Here is a 22,766-nt window from a genome sequence, read left to right on the forward strand (position 1 = left end):
ATTGGAAGTGAATGATCTAAGGAAGTTAATTCAAACTCTAAAACACCGATTAATAAAATAAAAACTTACAAATGTAGTTGACAAACATTTGATTAATTTAGGGGTTAAAATTAGGGTTGTTCATCGAATCAATTAACGAATTTTCAAGTTAAATCGAATTGAATAATCCTAATAATTATTTTTTTTGTCAGTATTCGTATTCGATTAAAAGTTGAACTATTCGATTTGTATTCGTATTATATGCGCAATTCGAAATTCGATTCGAATTCGTATTTGAAACTCGAATTCGAATCGATTTCGAATAAATTTGATATAATTCAAGTTTACCTATGCCAAAAACTTTGAAAACCATAATCATAAACAAACATATAAATTTAAAGTAGCTACAATATCACATAACAGTAAGTTCAAAACTAAAATACAAATAGTTTAAAATTCAAAATATTCTAAACGTGTAATCAATAACACCCATAATAGTATGGTCTAAGAAACAATAATATTGCCTACTGGGTTTAATTAATTTGTAATGGACACTTATTATTTATGAATTTGACACAAATTAAAAAATAATTATATATATATATATATATATATATATATAAAATTTATGTGTATATAAATTGAATTCGAATTTCGAATCAAATAATAAACATAAATACGTATTCGATTCGCATTTGATTTATATATTCAAATCGAATTCGAATTGAATTTAATTTCAAAAGCGAATTAAAATCTAAACACCCATATTTATATGATATCAAACATCCTACATATTAATTCTATTTTTAGAGAATGTATTCATTTTACGTCATAGTAAAGCAATTAAAGTGCATTATTGAACAACTTACTAAAATATATAAATTGGTTGTCAATGAATAGACTATTCAAGGAACTATACGAAAGCTGATTCATGCAAAATATCAAACACGAGTGAAGAGGTAGGTTCCAGCAGAGCCCAGTTGGACCTGCAAGACTCACCTCAAAGAGGGACGTCTGTGCAGTTGAAATCGCAAGACTCACCTTCAACAGGGACGTCTGCGCAAAGGCTAAACTCGCAAGACTCACCTTGAAGAGAGACGTCTGCGCAGAAACCAACTGGATCCGCAGGACCCACCATGCTCAGAGACGTGACGTCCTTACGCGCAGTACGCAAGCTGTTCCCGCAGGAAAAGCCTCCCAATGGTCGACGTACTCCGCCTGTTCCCGCAGTAACGGATACTAGCCATCAGGGAAGGCTACCCGCGCAGCAAGGCTACACGCACAAGACACTTAACTCTTAAATAATTCAGTAATGTCACCTGAAGAAGGAGTGAGCAAGCCGGGAACACTCCCGCCCAAAGCCGGGAATACTCCCGCCCAAATGAGCCAGTCCGTACGCTACTGGAGGACCTTTTGTACTGTACCTGACGAGGTATGGACAAAAGGTCTGACCAAAGCAGCGACAGCTCACTGTGAGAAAGGAATAGTACACAGCCGGCCTGGTCACTATCAGCCACTGCCTACTCACCAACCCCTGTCACTATTAGCCGCTGCCTACTCACCAACCTGTCGTAGCACGTGCATAGCCTGCAGTTGGTGGAAAAGAATAGTACACAGCCGGCCTGGTCACTATCAGCCGCTGCCTACCCACCAACTACCAGCATGACATGTGCGTAGCCCACAGTTGGCAGAACATGAATACTATTCAGCCGGCTGTACCTTCTTGGAAACCTACATTCGGCTATAAATACTCTAACACCTTGGAATGGTATGGACATTACATTATCTTACATTATCTGATATCTCATTATCTTATCTTCTCTAGCAATCTCTTAATATACACTTATATTCAAGAGCAATCTAGTCTGATTCTCACGCCGGAGGGTGGTCACAAGGAGGTACCCCCCCTTCTCAGTGACGAGCTCACGGTGTCTGTTTTGCAGGTCATCAGAAGAACCATCTTTGCCGGATCTAACCCCTCGTGGGAAACATCTATTTAACCCCCAGATTATCCGTAATCTGCCCGGGGTCAATTAGTGTTTCTTCATTGGCGCCATCCGTGCATAAAAGCTAGAACTAATTCTCTCAGTTTTTTCAAAACCTCCGAAAAGATGGTTAACGTTACTCCGGTCCCCAGGCCAGGGAGTAACCAAGAAACCCCGGTAACCACAACCCCAGCTACTGGGGGGAACACCGGCGAATACACACATTTTACGAACACTACCCCGGTTACCCAAGCCGGGGCAAGTGCAGTAAATTTTACGAACACTACCTCGGTTACCCGAGCCGGGGCAAGTGCAGTAAACAATCCTCCCCTGGGATTCATTAATACCCAGGTGGAAAGACAACAGACGAGGCCCCCCCGCCAAACACTTGAACAAGTTAAAGCGTGGGCGGAAAAACGTCAAAGGGAATTCCAAGCTGAGTTGGATGAACGCTTACTTTCACTCCAACAGGCTGACGAATTCGGAAGCACTCGACAACAGCTCAACATGAGCAATGAGTGCGAGTACTAGGACGATGATTCGGAGGAATCCAACACCGACGTAAACCCTCGCCATAAGGCGAAAGGGAAGCGTAAGGAAACGGACTTCCAACCAAGAAGGAATTTTGGAGAAACCTACAAACCAAAAAACGCGGGTGGAAACCCACGTGACTTCTCTAAAACCTTCAGACCAACCACTGCAAATGCGGGAACCTCCAAGTTTGCAAGGGACATTGCGGAAGCAATCGCCCCAAGAAGTGCCAAACAGATGTCCAACATCGGCACCTATGATGGTATATCCGACCCAGACGATCATTTGAACAGATTCATAGCGGGGACAACCGTCAGCAACTGGACGGAACCCACGTGGTGTTATATGTTCCAGATGACGTTGGTTGGAGCAGCCAGAGCGTGGTTTGACCGTCTACCGGTCCACCACATCTACGATTGGGCAGACTTCCAACAGAAGTTCAGCCAACACTTCAGTCAACAAAGAAAGTACACTGAAGAGCAATGGACAATCCTCAACTGCATCCGAGAGGAAGATGAGTCTTTACTAGACTTCATCACGCGCTTCAATTCAAAGAAGCTAAGTCTGGGCAGTATTAGCGAAGATCTTGTTCGCGCTGCTTTCATCCAGGGCGCGAAAGACCCAGAGCTCATCCGCACCTTAACTGGTAAAGATGGCATGCCATCCACATGGGATGCCATCATGACAACAGCAAAACGCTTCGCGAAAACGGAAAAGCAACTGGGTAGAGATCTTCCCCAAAGCACAAACTTCTACACCCAGAAAACAAGAGAAAATAACGTCCTTACCGCCCGACTAAACAAAAAGAGGAAGCTAGGTATTTGGCAGTCAAGGGTAAACTTCGACACCTCATCCGGCTCGCACCCTCGGTTAGGCGGAAAGGACAACAGACAGTCGTCGAACCGGAACCCCCGGTGGACGCCGCTCACCAAAAGCGTCACCGAGATTTTCGACACCGAGAGGCTCCCATGGCCAAAGGCTCCAATAATCTGAGAGTGTCACAACGCTGATCAGAGCAAATTCTGTGACTTCCACAGGACAAAAGGCCACAACACCGACGAATGCATAGACTTGAAAGACATCATCGAGACATTCGTCAGAGATGGAGAACTCGCACACCTCGTGGCGTAAAGGATGCTGAGCAGGCCAACGCGTGTAGAACCCCAGTTGGGAAAAACACGAAACTACAGCTACAATGTTGGAGACTACATACTGCGTAAACAACGAGATTCCGAACCAAGTGCATATCGGCTCGATGGCACTCCCATCCAAACAACATGGAAGGGAGCTCAATTACACAGTGCATGTAGATCAATTCCAAACTTGTAAAAGAAAAGGCCCAGAGCCACTTCTAATGGAAATGATTCTCCTTATCACATTGACGCTGATAATCTTACATTTATACTTATGAACTTTCCACACTGATATGCCGGTCTTCACCGCATACATAAGTAGGGAAGTAAGTCGTTGCGTGTGGAAGGCGGCAAAACCCGCATAAACACAAAAAACGGCCAACCTTCACGCAGGTCAGTTATAGGTAAAGTTGGGTCATCCCACTAAATGAAAGTGCCGGTCCTACCCGCACAAATCATGATAGAGGAAACCAAACTAACCTATTGACAACCGCGCGTCGAACGGTTAACTTATTCAAAACACTGATATGCCGGTCTTCACCGCATAAATAAGTGTGAAGAAGTCGTTGCGTGTGAAAGGCGACAAAACCCGCATAAACATAAAAAACGGCCAACCTTCAAGCAGGTCAGTTATAGGTAAAGTTGGTTCATCCCACTAAATGAAAGTGCCGGTCCTACCCGCACAAATCATGATAGAGGAAACCGAACTAACCTATTGACAACCGCGCGTCGAACGGTTAACTTATCCAAAACACTGATATGCCGGTATTCACCGCATAAATAAGTGTGAAAAGAAGTCGTTGCGTGTGGAAGGCGGCAAAACCCGCATAAACACAAAAAACGGCAAGAATTTCTAAGGAAAAGATGAGGAAAACCTTCACGCAGGTCAGTCATAGGTAAAGTTTGGTCATCCTACTAAATGCAAGTGACGGACTTACCCGCACAATCATGATAGAGGAAACTGAACATTAACCTATTGACAACCGCGCGTCGAAAGGTTAACTTATTCAGAACACTTAGAAAATCTCTTAAGGAAAAAATGAGGAAAACCTCCACGCAGGTCAGATATAGGTAAAGTTTAGCCATCCTACTAAGTGAAAGTGACGGTCTTACCCGCACAATCACGAAAGAGGAAGCAAAACTTTAACCTATTATCTGCCACGTTGAAAGGTTAACTTATCCAAAGTACTTAAGAAATTGCTAAGTTAAACTAAAGTATGCACAAGCGAATCTTATATTGTTTATGCGGCAAAACAAGTGCCAAATTAAACTATAATATGCATGAGCAAGTCGTATAACGTTTATAAAGCAAGAGTGACGGTCCTACCCGCACAAAAGATTTATATTCCATAAAAATTCAACTGTTACAAGAATGGCCGGGTATCTACCCGCCTACAAGAATATAAATCTATACAAAGACGTAAATCTATCCTAACAGTGGGAAAGGATTTAAAAGATCAAGCTTCAGGGCCACTCCCTCCAAACCCACTTGTACCCGCACCATCAGTTGGCTGTGGCGGTTCAAGGAAGGTCTTGAGAATGGTTAGCCCATCATCAGCAGCGGCAACTTCGTTCACCTTCTCCACCACCGGGTGCGGGAAGGCGGCATACTGGTTCACTGCTTGGTCATATACAGCTTCAGTATCCACATCATATAAAGGGAAGTTGGAAGGCGGGATGCCCTTCTCAACGAACCCTAGACCAAGCAGGAAGCCAGCCTTTTCCCCATCCTCATGAGAAGCGTTGAGGGTTGCGCTCATGGCATCGTCATATGATGTGTCCGAGAAGACCCGATGCACAACCTACAAAACAAAAATACAAGTATCAAAACCTTTTCTAAGTACAAAGAAAAGCGTAAAGATATTATGAAGCTATGCATACTTGCGACAACGCTTCTCGTAGAAGCCATTCCTTGGTAACCATAGCCTCCTGAAGGGCAGCTTGAGCTTCATTACGGGCACGTTCGGCTTCGTTCTTTATAAGGTTGGCAAGCAAGACATCTTTGGCTGCAGCCTCTTCGACGCCCTTTAGCTTACGCTCAGTGTGGTCAAGCACCCCCCTCTGGTCCAAGATCTCTTGGAGCTTCTTGGCATCTTCCATGGCCAAGGCATCATGAGCCTGCTGGAGCCTCTCTAATTTGGCTTTGAGCTCTTCATTCTCAGTGCGTAGAGGCTCAGCAACAGCTTCAGCCTTGGTGGCCCTCTCAGTTGCGTTCCGTGCAGTTTCCTTAGCCAACCGAAGCTGTTCATTAACAGCTTGGGTAGCCTTGGAACGGGCCTCGAGACGGGCCTGAACTTCAACCTCGAGGGCCTTGAAGGCCTTCTCTTTCTCCGCAGCAACGGCGGAGAGTCTCCTGTTCTCCTCCCGGATAGCCCGCGCCTGAGCTACTTCTTGGATACGAGCCGCCTTTAACTTGTCGTTTTCACGACAAAGCAGCTTGACACGCGGCTGCATCCGGGCAAGGAGAATTCGAAGCTCGTTTGTCAGCCTACCCTCCTGGTAGCTTGACATAGCTTCTCCCAGTGCACCACTGGGGGCCGCGTGACGCGCCCACTCGACGCAGTCCACAGCCGTCCGAAGGGTTGTTCCCCGGCGGATGTTCCACCGTGGAACATACACCTCATTCGAATCCGACACTGCAAAAACAAAAAGCAGTTAGGAAAAGATGATAAAAAAAAATAATATAAAAAGGCCAAATTCACCCTACGCACCTGTAGGGTCGACAACAGGCCGGTAGCCGCCGAACCCATCACCTGAACCTAACGGATATCCATCCAAGAGGTCAGGCAGATGGGAAGGAGGCAGAGATTAGCTAGAAGCCCCAAACATACCTGCTGAACCGGCCGCGGGCGAAGTAGTTGCCGGTGCCGGAGGCACGGTTGAAGCCGCCGCAGTAGAGACCACCGGTGGTGAACTCACTGGAGGTGAACTCACAACCGTGGCCACCGCTGCGGAGGAACCCGCAGAAGAACTCACCGCCGGCTCAGTGAAGGACGCAGTGAATATGGCACTGACAGCCGGCGGAGACGTCACAATTGGAACAGTTGCCTCAACCGGATGAGCAACTGAACCAATGCTGCAAACAGGCGCAGCAGCCTGGGTCATCGCCTCGGGTAGGTTGACCAAACCTACCGTCATGGGTCCAGAGCTGCTCCTCCCCGCGTCACCTTAGAATGCGGTAGCATCCACGCCTGCATGAAGACAAGATATTAAAAACAATGGCGGAAAGAAATTGCGGGTAAGATTAATTTATACTTACGAGTTCTCTTCAACTTGAAGGTTCTGACCGGCGGGGACGAACCCGACGGAGCCGGCCTCTTCACGCCGGTCACCGTCGTAGAACTTGGTCGCGCGGCAGTGGCAGCTGTCTCAACCTCCGAGACTGTTGTCTCACCACCACCAGGGTTCCCCGCCACCTCCTCGCTTTCGGTCTCTGAGTCAGACCGATTCACCGGATCGGCAGTAGAGGCAACCTTCGCCTTGCCCTTCGCGCCAGCAGCCTTCTTCCTCACCAAGAAAGGACCATCTGCGGATTCCTCATCAGAAGATGACAAGATTAGAGGAACTCCAGCAGAGGTTTGAGCATGGAGAGGGCGGGGGTTAAAAAGTTCCTTACCTGGTCGCGTGGCACTCAAAATCTCGTGGCCTGGCGGGTAGACCTCCACAAACCGATCCGCCGTTTGCTCCAAGATGGGCAACTCGTTCTCATCAAGAGCACGGGTACCCATCCGAGCGGGACCACCAGCTTCCCACGGATGCAGGAGCGATTGTAGGTCGTTTCCCTCTGAAACAAAAAGAGAAACAGTTAGAAGAAAAACCCTAAATTAGCAAAGAAGACAGAGCATACCGTAAGGGATAGAGTTCAAACCGTATTCAAGGATGATGGGAATCTGTGGCGCCTCCGCCCCAGCATCCTTCCACACCCGGCTCATCCCGAGCATCACCATCCCGGACTCCGCAAAGTGGTAAACCGGAGAATGGACCCGGGAAATCTTGGAGAACCATTCCGCCTCTTCGTAGTTGAAGGCGTGAAGGTTCGGGAGAGCTCTCCCGTTCTTGAACGTCATCGCTATGGGGACGACGCGAGCGGAGATATAGAAGAACTCCCGCTTCCAAGACCGAAGACTGCGCTCGGTAGCGCAGATCTTCAAACCCTTGATCCGAGTGACCAAGGTATACCACCCCTGGATGCACCTTCAGGAATAGAAGGTCATCAGACGATCGACATGGGGCTCCACGCCCAGAATGAGGCACACCCGTTCAAAATGGCGAATCTTGGCGATCGTCATTGGGTGTATCTCCGTCAGATGTACACCGTGTCTCTCCAAAACACGGTACACAAACTTCGTCAATTGGAACCTGAGATTCCCATAAACGAAGAATGCGACATACACCCCTATCTTGCCCTTGGGGGCATCGTACACCGTCTGATGAGGCTTAGGAAACTCAGGCTCGAAAGGCTCGAGCATGAACTTCCTAACAATGTACTGGTACAGGTCGACGGTAAGAGCACACTGGCACTCACCAGCAGTACTCTTATCGTCCTTATCAGTAGACGACGGATTCTCGGCATACACGTCAGACTCCTCGGCGGTAGCCTCAAGATCATGAACGGAAGACATGTTTTGAATGAAAAGAACGATTTCAGGAGAATGCTCGACAGAAAAGTTAGAGTATTCGCCGGAAATCGTTTAGAAGAAGAAGAGAGGTGAAACTGTGAGTTGAGATGCAACCTCTCCTCCCTTTATATACTCATCGCAATGAATGCGATGAATTTAATGCGGAAGAGAGAGGAAAACGCAGGTGCAATGAAACTATGACACGTGGAATATTCAAGCTGGCAACAACTGTTGACAGGACGCGTGCCGTAAACTTCGCGGCCACGCGCCCGAAAACTCGCGCCCACGCGCCTGAAAAAGCGTCTGGAATGACCATATACTGTCACGTCGCCATAACTTCCTGCACGTCCTGACACTGTCAGAAGAAACCGTCGGACGACGTTTCAACAGTTTAGACTGTTCTTATCCTTTCACCAACTCTTCAAATTTCAAAAAGATTCAAAAAGATTCAAAAAAGATTCAAAAGTAAGCGGGACTATACCCCTTACCTTGGCAACCAAGTAACTATAAGACAGGTGCGAGTACAGTGTTAAGGCAAAACCCTTCACATACTTAGCACATGCAGGGAATTGAAGCCAAGAATACCTCGGCAACCAAGTAACTATAAGACGGGTGCGGGTAAAGTGTCAAGGCAAAACCCTTCACATACTTAGCACCCGTAGGGAATTGAAGCCAGGAATACCTTGGAAGTAAAGTAACTATAAAACGAGTGCGGGTACAGTGTCAAGGCGAAACCCTTCACATACCTAGCACTCCGCAGGGAATTGAAACCAAGAAGGATCTTCTGGGCCATGCTTGCGGAAATGGGAATAAAATCCCCGCATAGCGGGAACGTCGAGAACTAGATTGTTTGAAGCTCCAAGATGGAATTGGTTGTTCAAACATAATTGATCACTATGTTCAAAACTACCAAAACCTCATGGAGAATCTACACAAGTGGAACTCAACGCTCCTGACTTGCGAGGAGGTTACAGACCTACCCGCATCATACCCAAAGATCAAGCAGAAAAGTCGGGAATTTCTGCATGTGACATTAGGACTTCCGCGGGAAGAATCCCCATGGAAAACCTTAAAACTAAACCCCTTTTCAAAACCCTTTGCTCAAGTCCAAAAGTTCATCTCACTTATTAACAATTCATGAGAAGAACATTGGACTGGGGGGACTTGAAGAGGTAGGTCCCAGCAGAGCCAGTTGGACCCGCAAGACTCACCTCAAAGAGGGACGTCTGCGCAGTTGAAACCGCAAGACTCACCTTCAACAGGGACGTCTGCGCAAAGGCTAAACTCGCAAGACTCACCTTGAAGAGAGACGTCTGCGCAGAAACCAACTGGATCCGCAGGACCCACCATGCTCAGAGACGTGACGTTCTTACGCGCAGTACGCAAGCTGTTCCCGCAGGAAAAGCCTCCCAATGGTCGACGTACTCCGCCTGTTCCCGCAGTAACGGATACTAGCCATCAGGGAAGGCTACCCGCGCAGCAAGGCTACACGCACAAGGCACTTAACTCTTAAATAATTCAGTAATGTCACCTGAAGAAGGAGTGAGCAAGCCGGGAACACTCCCGCCCAAAGCCGGGAATACTCCCGCCCAAATGAGCCAGTCCGTACGCTACTGGAGGACCTTTTGTACTGTACCTGACGAGGTATGGACAAAAGGTCTGACCAAAGCAGCGACAGCTCACTGTGACAAAGGAATAGTACACAGCCGGCCTGGTCACTATCAGCCGCTGCCTACTCACCAACCCCTGTCACTATTAGCCGCTGCCTACTCACCAACCTGTCGTAGCACGTGCATAGCCTGCAGTTGGTGGAAAAGAATAGTACACAGCCGGCCTGGTCACTATCAGCCGCTGCCTACCCACCAACTGTAACACCCCGACCAAAGGCGGATTATACATCGGGGCGCCACATATTGTTTCATTACTCGTGACACTATTTGGGTGTCAATATTTAATAAATACATTCATTCGCGCATGCGCAAGGTAAACATAAGATAACATAAAGCAACATAATTCAATATATTATAAGGCAAAATATTCGAACAACAACAACTTGTCTTGATACATTTTAATCTAGGTCCAAAATAAAGAAAACTTCCTAGGTTACCTCGAGCTCCAAAACAGCTACTGCAAACCTGAACATGTGTTAAAATAAAACGTCAAACACTTGCGTGTTGGTGAGAAATCAAGTTTAATACAATACATAGATAACAATAAATCTGCGCGCAACATGTGTATGTCTGGTTTTCAACAGGGGTGTAATCTGATCGGGACCAACTCTAAGATTCATAGACTGCCAGTGCTCACAATTGAGCTCACAAACAAGACAACTGTGCATGTGTAAACAAAAGAGAAAATCATAAACGATAGTTCTCCCGTGTTCATCTAATGGTACCATGAGAACTGCGGAATAGACCGACAAGACGGTTAATGATCCACACATACAAATAAACAGCCAAGTCTACGTCCTCAACACATGGGATACTGCGCGACTAAAGTTCATAAACAGTTTAAGACTCTAAGTTTGTATGAACACATGAACATCCCAAAACATTAAAAATAAAAAGGGATTAGGTACGAGATTACTCACTTGATAAACGATGTGAAGATAGGTAAAGCAAGAACCAAACAAGCAAGGTTAACCTATAAATAAGATTATTGTTTTAATGATTTGATTTAAGTCTTGATTATAAGTTAGCATAATTAATAAGTAAATTATTATATAATATATATTACCGGAAAAGCAGGGTAGAACAGGGAGGAAGACGGAGGCAAAGAGAGGAGACGGCAGAGGACAAGGACGAGAGCAAGGAGAAGATTTAAATTGAGTGTTTGTGTGTGATGTGTTAGGAAAAATAATATTATTATTTATAGAGAAACCCTAGGAGACATGAATCCAGAAAAAGGGGAAAAGATTCCAAGACAAACAGAACAAGACAAAACAAAAGATAACAAAAGATATCAAAAGCAAGATCAGAAAGGTAAAAGATATCAAAAGATATGGTAGCAGGGAAAAAGAGAAAAAGGCTGACAGGGAACAGTAAAAGGCATGGGCGGTTCAGATAAAGGTACTGGTCAAGCATGGAAAAAGCAGATCTCAAAAGATAATGTCAGTCACTTTTTCTGTCAACCAATGGGGTTGGTGCGCATGCTGCGCCGAAAGTAACTTTTCAGACAAGACAGGTTAGGTCAACAGCACAGAAGATAAGACATCACAAAAGCAAACGGCTAGATTAAACAGGAGACTCAAAAGGTTGATCGCGAGAAGGCATCGAGCGCGAAGGCAAAAGTGCGCGAGCGCGAAGGCAGACAGAACCAACCTTAACGCGTCGCGGGAAGAATTATATTTCTAAGCGCGTCGCGGGAAGAACTTCAATTCTAAGCGCGTCGCGAGAACTATATTCCTTAGCGCGTCGCGGGAAGAACGGTATCCATAGCGCGCCGCGGGAAGGACTAAAAATCCTTAGCGCGCTGCGGGGATAGTTCGTCTCGCGTATCGCAGTAACAGGTGGTCTTCACGCAGGCTTCCTTGTAAGGAGTCTGGCGCGTGGAGCTGCGCAGACAACCTTAGGCGGGAATGAACAAAGGACAGAGGTTCAAGGCTTAAGGGCGGGACGGCGACAAGAGGGAAAAGAAGGCGGAAAGAGAGAAGAGGGACGGGACGGCGGGAAGGAAAAGATATATTATTATTAAAAGTAAAATATAAGTAAAAATAAGTATTAAATCATAAAAGAAAGAGATCGGATCAGAGAAACGGGTACCTGGGTCGGGTCGGATCGGGGCAGATGTCACACCAACTACCAGCATGGCATGTGCGTAGCCCACAGTTGGCAGAACAGGAATACTATTCAGCCGGCTGTACCTTCTTGGAAACCTACCTTCGGCTATAAATACTCCAACACCTTGGAATGGTATGGACATTACATTATCTTACATTATCTGATATCTCATTATCTTATCTTCTCTAGCAATCTCTTAATATACACTTATATTCAAGAGCAATCTAGTCTGATTCTCACGCCGGAGGGTGGTCACAAGGAGGTACCCCCCTTCTCAGTGACGAGCTCACGGTGTCTGTTTTGCAGGTCATCAGAAGAACCATCTTTGCCGGATCTAACCCCTCGTGGGAAACATCTATTTAACCCCCAGATTATCCGTAATCTGCCCGAGGTCTATTAGTGTTTCTTCAACGAGAATGCGTATCTTGATAACTAACACGTGTTGATACCCTTTGTGTTTGATAATTTTAGTTTTTTTTCACGTATGAAACTGTGAAGCTACTTAGTTATGTTCATGAGAGATGAATACGTATAGAGATACTTTTGGGAATATTACCATTTTAATTTTGTGTTTTTCTCTTTTGGTTGCTATACCGAGTACCGGCACTATAACGATACCATTTGACTTCTTGCGGCAATGCGTTGGATATTTCTACTAGTTAGCATCATATACAACAATATTATAAATAGATAAAAGAAATTAACCACATAACTAATTTGTTTAGACTTTATAAAATATGCATGACGTAGACGATTGTGTTACATAAATAACACACTTTAATTCGTTCTGGTTGTAAGTTGTCTTATAAATGCATAGTGACATATCCTTTTAAATATTATACAATAACTATTTGTAGAAGTAAACAGATTCAAATAATATGTTGATTGACGAAATTTAGTCGTAACTCGTAACAAACAATGTGATAAGAAGCAAAACCATGTGTACGAGTCTAAAGCTACGTGTCAATAGTGTAAGACCTCAAATTACACGTGTCATTACATTTTTTAAGACTTGTCATTAATTTCCTAAACATGCACTAAACTCCAAAATACTACCCGTATGCTCTGCCATATAATAAGCTTCGGCGTCAATCGTCATGTTCATTGAATCATATATGTTCCTAACCAATTTTAATGTAATATACTAGGTTTTATACCCGTCAAATACCCGATTACTCATTATAATATATATCATTAAAAGGAAGAAAACACTACTATTTTAGAAGAGAACATGCTTTGACGGAGACGCCGCTGTCACTAATTCAATAATGATAAAATTTTTTGGTTTAATACCCATTTTTTTGTAACCACATGTTAATCTCATAGTTTCATTATACGCTTAAAATAGTCAGATTCTAAATTTATTTTCAATTTTAATTTTTCCTACCAGTATTACTCCGTTATGAGTTTTGAATGAGGTGTAAACGAGGCGAGGTGCTCAACATTGACTCTTAATACTTTTTAGTTGAGTCGAGTTTAAACGATTTCAAACCTTGATTATTGTTCATTTAGAGTTTGATCGAATACAAACTTCACTTATCGAGCAAGTTCATACAGACCTGAGAACCTAACATGTCTAATATTATACGTTTATTTAATATATTATAAATATATATTTATATATAATAATTATTACATACAAAACCCTTTATTAAAATAACTAAAATCTAAATATGTTATATCTGTATTCATTATAAATTAAATAAAATAGCTAAATAAATAAGTCATAAAATAAACTCAATAATAAATATCACTAGACACTGAAAGTCGAACTTAAAACGAACTTAAAACCGACCCGAAATTTACACCCGACCCGAGGGAGGGTGTAAATGTAATCACGTCATCTTATCATTATATGCAGCATGGGATTCTGAACTTTAGTACCATTTCCTACCTACTTTTTTAATATTAATATTCACACTTCTTAACCTTAAAGATTCTTTCTTTGTTAAATTGCACACAAATGTATAAACCCTGTTACAAGAGAGAAAAAAACTATTGAACCAAAACAAAATCGAAATAACCGATTCATAAACGACGGTTTCATTTTGGTTATCTGAAACTTACGGTCCAGTTTTAGTTATACTTTGTTTCCACAACCTAACTAGTTTCGAGTGTTATAGGATTTATGATCAAAATTTATTATTGTAGAACACAAGTTTCATGTCTAAATTCATTAGGGGTGATTAAAAAAAAATAGATAAAATTTTTTTGGGTCCATTCTTTACCATGGGCCTATATCTTTGAACCTGAACGTTTCAAGTCCAAATCTAATTTCAAAAACCGATTATAACTGAGCCAAAGTCATACATAAAACCATACACAAAGTCATACATAAAATCATACACCAGAAGTCCAAATAGAATGGCTTTCCAAAACCGAAAATTTAGGAGTTTTGATTTTGGTTTGTTTTAATTGAAAAATTGACATAAAAAAAAGGTAGCGGCGTAGCTTGTTGTCTACTTGCCTTCTGTTTTGATTTAATCTAAGCATTGAAATTTTTTCTATCGACTTAAATCGATTCATGCAAAACCTTAACCTAGTTTTCAATTGATTGATTGCTCTCTCACATGAACACAAGTGTCAGGTGATGCAGTGATGCACGTAGTGCACTTGAGTTGACATCAAAGTTTAATTACTAGTATTTGTTAATAAGAAACAGTCACTTTATATTAGAGATCTTAGAGCATTCCCATTCTATCCTTTAAATTTTGTGACGAGAGTTTGTAAATTATAGGGTAGGGTTTTGAGTGGTTGTGAGTGTAAATTATAGGGGAGAAATGTAGTGCCTTTTTGTAAATTTGGGAAAAAAGTAGTGATTTTTTGTAAATTATAGGGTGAAAAGAGAAAACTGTAACGGTAAAAGTATAAAAAAAAAATATTATTTAATTAAACAGAAGAGAAAAATGTAGTGTTTTTTAGTGTAATTATAGAGATGGGGATGAGGGATAGGTTGGGAATGCTCTTAAAGCATTCTCATCCAGTTCTCTATCCCTATATCTATATATATCATATAATTACACTAAAAAAACTATATTTCTCTTTCCTGTTCAATTAAATAATATTTTTTTATACATTTTTCATTACAGTTTTCTCTCGCCACCCTATAATTTACAAAAAAATCACTATATTTTCCCCAAATTTACAAAAAATCACTACATTTTCTCTCTCCACCATATAATTTACACTCACAACCCACCCTATAATTTACAAACCCTCCTCATATAATTTTAGGTCACATAATTTTAGGGGATGGGCCCCATCCCCTAAAATTATGTGAGGAGGGTTTGTAAATTATTGGGTGAGGTTGTGAGTGTAAATTATAGGGTGGAGAGAGAAAATGTAGTGATTTTTTGTAAATTTGGAAAAAAGGTAGTGATTTTTGGTAAATTATAGGATGACGAGTGAAAACTGTAGTGTTTTTAAGGGTATAAAAATATTATTTAATTAAAGATGAGAGAGAAATGTAGTGTTTTTAAGGGTAATTATATAGACGGGGATGAGGGACGGGCTGGGAATGCTCTTAGAGCATTCTCAATCCGTTCCCTAAAATTATGTGAGGGGATTTGCAAATTATGGTATGGTTATGAGTGGATGAGAGAGAAAATTTATATGAGAAAGTTAAATTTGGAGATTCACTATAAATATGGTATAATTTTTTAATATTTTCATAAAGTAATTGTGAATGAAAGAGAGAGAAAATAAGATGATAAAGATATAAAAAATATTATTTAATTAAATAAAAAAAAGAAATACAGTGTTTTTTAATATAATTATAAAATATATATGAATATAGGATAAGAAACATGCTGGAAATGCTCTTATATAAAGTATAATATTTTAAATTTTACTTATAGATTCTTATATGCAATTAGATTGTTGGTTTCATTTACCTATCCTTGTAAGAAGATTTAGGGTAACTTCATTTTTTTTTTTGAATTCAAACCAATATTATAATTTCCAATGATGTTTCATATATTTTATGTTATTTAAACAAGTATATACCCACAGAGCAAATATTTAAAGAATGAATTGCTATAAAACAAAATAAACTTTAATTTTCATATACTTTACATTTTCGCTTGATGTAGTTAAAACTTTAATCGAGAACAATTATATCAGTTTGCTCCGGACTAAATGTAATAATTCTATTGTTTTGTTTACAAAATTGTCAAACCAAGCTCACAAATTTTATTGGCATATTATGTTTATACTAGTGATATTGTAGATTACACGTCTAAGGTCTTGATGAATCATTATTTTTATATATTTAGCGAGTTAACAATAGAATACCATGTGTTTAATATAAAAATATGAAGTTACTTAAATTTACTGTGTAATTCACAGTCTGGCTTTCAGGCCAATCGTCAGTTAAATTTTTAGTAACAATTTTTGGTCATTAAAAATCAAAACTGAAACGTTGAAAATTAAAACCGAACTATTTTTAATAGTTTGATTCTGATTTGATTTCATGATTTAAGTGCATAGAGCTTATAAAAATATTAAATGTTAAATGAACACAAAAATAAAATGAAGTCAAACCGCTAAATTGACCTTCTTCAAGTGATCATTTTTATGCTTTGTGTGTGAGTAATAATCACTAATGGGTTATGAGTGCTCTATAAGTTAGTCATGGTCCAAAAAAATTTGCAGAAAACATACAAGAAAATATATATAGGAAGATGATAAAGAGAAAACTTATCTTTAGAGAGAAAACTTAAAAACTCTTAAAGAATTATTTTTAATTAAAAATAAAAAAAATATTTTCAAATTTCTGTTTTTACCATTATTCTTATATTTTCTTACCCTTTGCTCGAAAAAATAAAAAAAATTAAAAAAAACCCACTGTAATGCACATTCGTATTACTGTGCGACACCGTTGTATTACACATGTGTATTACTATGTATTTTTGAGTTTAATAGTATTTAATTGCATGTATTCAATATTTGGGTGTTGTATATGTGTAGTAGTGTTGTATTATATGGAAAAAAAATAATAATAAAATAAAAGTCGATGTGGTGCACATATGCGTTAATGTTGTATTACACATATGCACTAATGTGTATTCGATTTGTATATTAGTCTTATATTACATATATACAATAGTGTGTATCAAATATATGCAATAGTGTTGTATTCTATACAATACAAACACTTTTGCATATATGCAATGTACACTATTACACATGCGCACTATACCGACGAGGTTACCGACAAGGGTTTTTTTTAACCAATAACAACATATAAGAATAATAGAAAAAAAAGAAACTTCAAAAATTTTTTTAAAAAAAAGTTAAAAATAGTATTTTAGAAGTTTTTAAGTTTTCTCTTTAAGAGGAGTTTATATATATATACACACACACACATACAAGTCTACTATGAAATATAAATAATCAAATATATATGATATGAAATACTTTAAAAATTATAATATATTATAATCATACAGTCCGGTCCGATTTTATACGACTTGAAACATTTAAAACCAACCATAAACCAAACAGTTCACTATGGTTTAAAATTTTGAAACCAGCCTTAACAATAAAGTTGATCACGAAACCAAACCGGTAAACGGGTTGGACAGCTTTACGATTTCAAACGGAACCATAAACACCTCTACCAAAACCCTGTTGTTTGGGAAGCAAAAGTGCAAAGGGAAAAGTGTATGCGTAGAAATGCAAATAGGAAGAAATGCATGGGTGTTAAGACATATAAAGGTGGTCCAGCAATTAGATTAAATGCGTGGTCTTTTTTTACTGGAACAGTGGTTCCCACATACACGAATATTTAACGCTTTCTAACAGTGGACCACACCTTGTGGTTGACCCGGCTTTCTTCATCTTTGAACCCGTTAAGAGTAACGCTTTCTTACATTGTATCGATTCACCCGATCATCTTTAATTTTTGAATATCAGAGGCCACTTTCGTTAAAATATTCATCATACCTGAGAAAAACTCCTGACCTACCCTACATAATTATACCCGATCATCTTTATTTTTTGAATATCAGAGGCCACTTTCGTTAAAATATTCATCATACCTGAGAAAAACTCCTGACCTACCCTACATAATTATATGACGGGAGTTATTTATTTATCTATAATTCAATATAGTTTATATCGATACAACCAAAACTTTGTATCATTAAATATTTAGATTTTTAAAAGGGAAACTAAGCAAGAGATAAAAAAAAAATTATATTAAAATGATGGTCCTCCCCTCATTTTGTTCCCCTCGTTTTGAACTATTCCTTATTCTCCTTCACCTCATGGCTAACCATGATAATCCATGGTCCCTCCCCTCATTTTGTTCATGGGTTTAAAACTTTAAATGTATAGAATAAATGCATGGAAAGTATTTAAATATAACAAAAGCATAGTTTTACATTAAACTAATTCTCCTTATTTTGACTAAGAATAGTAAGGATTGGGTTTGCCCCTTTCTATCTAAATAAACCAAGATCTCAAAAGGAGAAGCATGTTTACTATTGATACACGAATCCACGGGTACAACAAACACTTAGTTGCTTGTTTAGTTTGTCCTGGTGGTTGTTCATGTTGTACGTGCTACTTAAATCCTGAATGTTGTACGTGCTACTTAAACTTTGTTCAGCATGTTTATTCAGTTTATACAGTATGACAAAATTATCAAGGGTTATTTAGTGTCAAAGATTAAGATTTTTCTTGTTTTCCTAGTTGTTTGTTTAGTTTAAATAGAGGATTATGTTATTATTTTTGGTGTGCAACTTTTATTCAATAATAAATAGACAGTCATGATCAATGCTTGATCATTTAATCCCATTTCTGTTTTTTTGCATTGTTTATGGTGTTTGCGTGTCATCAGATTTGGGCCAACAATACCTCATGTTCCCGAGATAGATCATAGAAGTAAACTCCAAACAGGGTGCAACCGGTTAAGGGTCCACGAGGCCAAAGCCCCTTGAATTTCTAACGTTTTATGTCAATTACATATACAGGAGTATGAATCATGTATGCGAGTTTATTATATGTAACAAGAATGCAGAGAAAACGAGAGTTCCATGTTGGAAGAGCGGGAAGACATGCGTATCCCTTTAAGATGAATATATGTCTCCCCACATGGATTAGGTCTCCCCTTTTAAAGATGGTGTGGCCATAAACCCTAATATGCCTAATTAGTAATGGGACCCACTACCCATGGCCCAAACCTAGCTCGTCTACAAGCCTATAGTCAAGTATGATGTAGTACAAGATTTGCTACGCTAGTCTCATACCACTCGTTACCTTTGTTTGAAAATCATGCATAAACTGTTAAGTATTATCGATGCGTTCGATTCAACAATCAGATGTTCAATAAGGGCATCGAGAGTGCTAAGTGTGAACTTTAACTTCCAAAAAGCCAAGTGTTGCTACAAGGATGCATGGGTTTGGTGCTACGACTCAACTAATAATTCAAAAGGGTTTCATATCCGATTCAAACCAGTATTGGTGTCGGTGGAACATCGTTCCTCGAAATACCTAGTTAGAAGCAAATCGCAAACATGTGAAACATGTTAGAGGATCCATGGGGCAAATCCTCGTGGACACTCCAATGGTCAAATCAACTATGTGCACAAAAGATAAACAATACGAGTCATTGAAGAGATAAAACATTTAACTCAGGTTTGAGAATGCGTAATATGTATTGCATATAGCAAGTAGAGATGGATAGAGAGGCTAGCGATTATAACAACATGATATCTCTCAAGGTTAAGGCACCCCACCACCTTTAGCTTAAGTTCCCATTTATAAGGAAAACATGAAATCGCACCCTAATGGTTGGTGATGAGTTAAAATACAACGAGGTGTGCATAACTGAAAGAGTATATTGTCTACATTTACATTATGTCATAATAACATGGACATCAAAAAAGAGAGCAATCAAGTTTTTTATAAATTTGATTTTGGCTACCCTTTTTAGTACGCTCACTAATGAGAAAAAAAGGTGTACACTTAGACGTATCTAGATTTCTAAAGTGGTATCCCCCCTCCTCCCCCTTCCCACCCCCCAAAAGATCAATGGTTCATGTCCCGTCATGGACAATGGCTTATAGTTAGTAGCAAATTAGATTACTATTAAAATAAAGAAGAGTGAATTATAGGGTTTAACTTATACACAAATTCCTTTATCTTTAGCTGCATAATCGCTACATGGGTTGGATTGGCTAACTCAACTTGGTTCAAATATTGTTTGGTAGATATACTTGTAGAAGGGAGATTCTTGGGTCCTTAGTAATTATCATCACCAACTCGCTATTAAGTACATGCTTCTACAGTTGCCTATTTTGAAACACACTACGCTTGCTTTTATTTAAGTTTTTTAAACTACATAATTCAGATCAAGTGCATGTAATTTTAAAAGAGCTCTAAATATAATGTTGGTCATTTTGAAGCTCAAACTAAACACAAATCATTTACGCCATAGATTACTGTGTCTTGTATATTGAATGATGTGGACTATGCTTAACTTACGAATGCGTCTTCCGTTTTCATATTCTTTAACTTCGAATTTTATTACCACACCATGTTTAGCATGCCTAAAACATGCTTCGTTGGTGACCTCGACCGTGATATTTTTTTCCAACATTTCTAGATTGATTTGTCTTCTTCTTAGATTAGCTTTTTTGAATGTGTTTTTCTTATAATTAAAGAATATTAGATATGGAATATATTAATTATTGTATTTTGTTGTATTTAGCATATATATCAATATATGCAAATAAATGAAAAAAGTCATATAAGTATTCCTTTAGTTCACATTAACTTATAAGAAAATAACATATTGAACATAAATAATCTCTTTATAAAAGCACAAAGTGTTGTCATAATAAGAAATACTATTCACACAATTAGATTATGTTTTCATAATAATAAAAAAATAGTATTCACACAATAATAAGATGATAGCATCATATTTCTAGAAATAGGTTTGGGTCAAGTATACCCACCCATATTTAGCCTAGTTTATTACCTACATATGAAATTCGGGTTAACCATGGAGCTGATTAGATAACCATGGTTTAAGTAGAGAGAGTGCAGCACCACATAAGAAGGTTATCTACAGTCATCCATCCATCCATCATCCTCCCAAAAACAACACCAAAATTATTAAAAACAATCTCTCTAACCCCCATCCCCTTTCCATTAATGGACCCATGACCATTTTCACCATTCCATCTTCTTAATAATTGTTAGTAGTAGTAGTATTATTATTATTATTATTATTCATGGACATACCATCACCACCACCACCCACCGCCACCACCACTACAACCACCAGCCCAAGCAAAAACCCTGATCCTGATGATCGGATCCCCATCCCAAAACACCTCCCACCACCGTTTACTAACGGAGTACTCAAGCGGCATAAGCCGAGGCAACCGTCCCCGGTCGTGGTAAGCTACAAAGAATGCTTAAAAAACCACGCCGCGACCATGGGCGGTCACGCGGTGGACGGTTGCGGTGAATTCATGCCGTCACTGATGTCGACTCCAACCGACCCGACATCGATAAAATGCGCGGCATGCGGATGTCACCGCAACTTCCACCGCCGTGAGCTGGACGGGTTGTTACTAAATAACAACAACAACCCGTCCTTTAGTAACAACCCGTCCGTGCAACACGTGATAGAGTACCAACCCCTCCATCGCCACCACCCCCCACCCCCAGTACCTCAACCGATTTCCATAGTCGGAGCTAGAGAAGCCAGTGTGAGTCCCGCGGATTCCCCATCCCCCCCACCGATCTCCTCATCGTACTACCCATCCGCGCCTCACATGCTCATGGCTCTTAGCTCCGGCTTATCCGCCCCGCCCCAAGAAATTACCCACGCCCAGGTAGTTCCCGGAGGCGTGATCGGGTCAACTTTGTCTGGAAAGAAGCGTTTCCGGACGAAGTTCACCCAAGAGCAGAAAGACAAGATGCATGAGCTAGCGGAGCGGGTGGGGTGGAAGATGCAGAAGAAGGATGAGGAATTAATTATCAATTTCTGTAACGAAATCGTGGTTGATAAAGGGGTTTTTAAGGTCTGGATGCATAATAACAAGATGACTTTCGGTACCAAGAAAGATTCGGGACATCAGCTTCTTGACAGTGGATCTTCGGGCGGCGGGGTTGATTTTTTAATCAATAGAGACAACCATCAATATCAACAGCAGGAGCATCAGCAGCAGCCGCAGAATAACGACAGCATTAGCAGCGGTGGGGGTAATGTTACAGGAACTAATGGGTCATCATCGTCGTCTTAAGTCTTAATTAATCTTGATTCTGGATAATAAACAGTTAATGAATAGATATAGCAAGAGAGAAGAAGACCAAGAATGTGAGGCTGTCGGTTTTTTTATTTTTTGTTTATTTTGTTCTATAATTTTAGTTACTTATATTAGAATCTTTGGTTGATTAGTTAATTAGTTAATCCTTGTTTAATCCAAATAAGGAAAGCTCTAGTTAAAGTTGGATTTTCATCCAATCCAATCCAATCCAAATAATACTATATTAAAGTAATCAGTTTGTAGATTAACGTTGTTTGTTTAATCATCCCAATCATATTTGGATCCTGAGTATTATATTTGATTTGATTTGATTTGACTTGACTTGACTTGACTTGCTTATTATATTTGTGATAATTGTGGAACGCTGCTAATGTGATCCATAATTTATGTACTTGTATCCTAACTTCAAACGAAAATCAACTTGATATGTAGGAAGACCTAGTCATTTGAG

General features: G+C 40.2%; 1 pseudogene; it reads left to right on the forward strand.

Moving 5' to 3' along the window:
- The first annotated feature begins 21,186 nt into the window (after positions 1-21,186).
- On the forward strand, positions 21,187-22,563 carry LOC143623498 (zinc-finger homeodomain protein 11 pseudogene; annotated as a pseudogene).
- Positions 22,564-22,766: the final 203 nt, after the last annotated feature.

This window comes from Bidens hawaiensis, unplaced genomic scaffold (genome assembly GCF_021521415.1).
Source record: "Bidens hawaiensis isolate Kalapana, Puna unplaced genomic scaffold, B.hawaiensis_p1.1 tig00003488_1, whole genome shotgun sequence".
Taxonomy (NCBI): Eukaryota; Viridiplantae; Streptophyta; class Magnoliopsida; order Asterales; family Asteraceae; genus Bidens; species Bidens hawaiensis.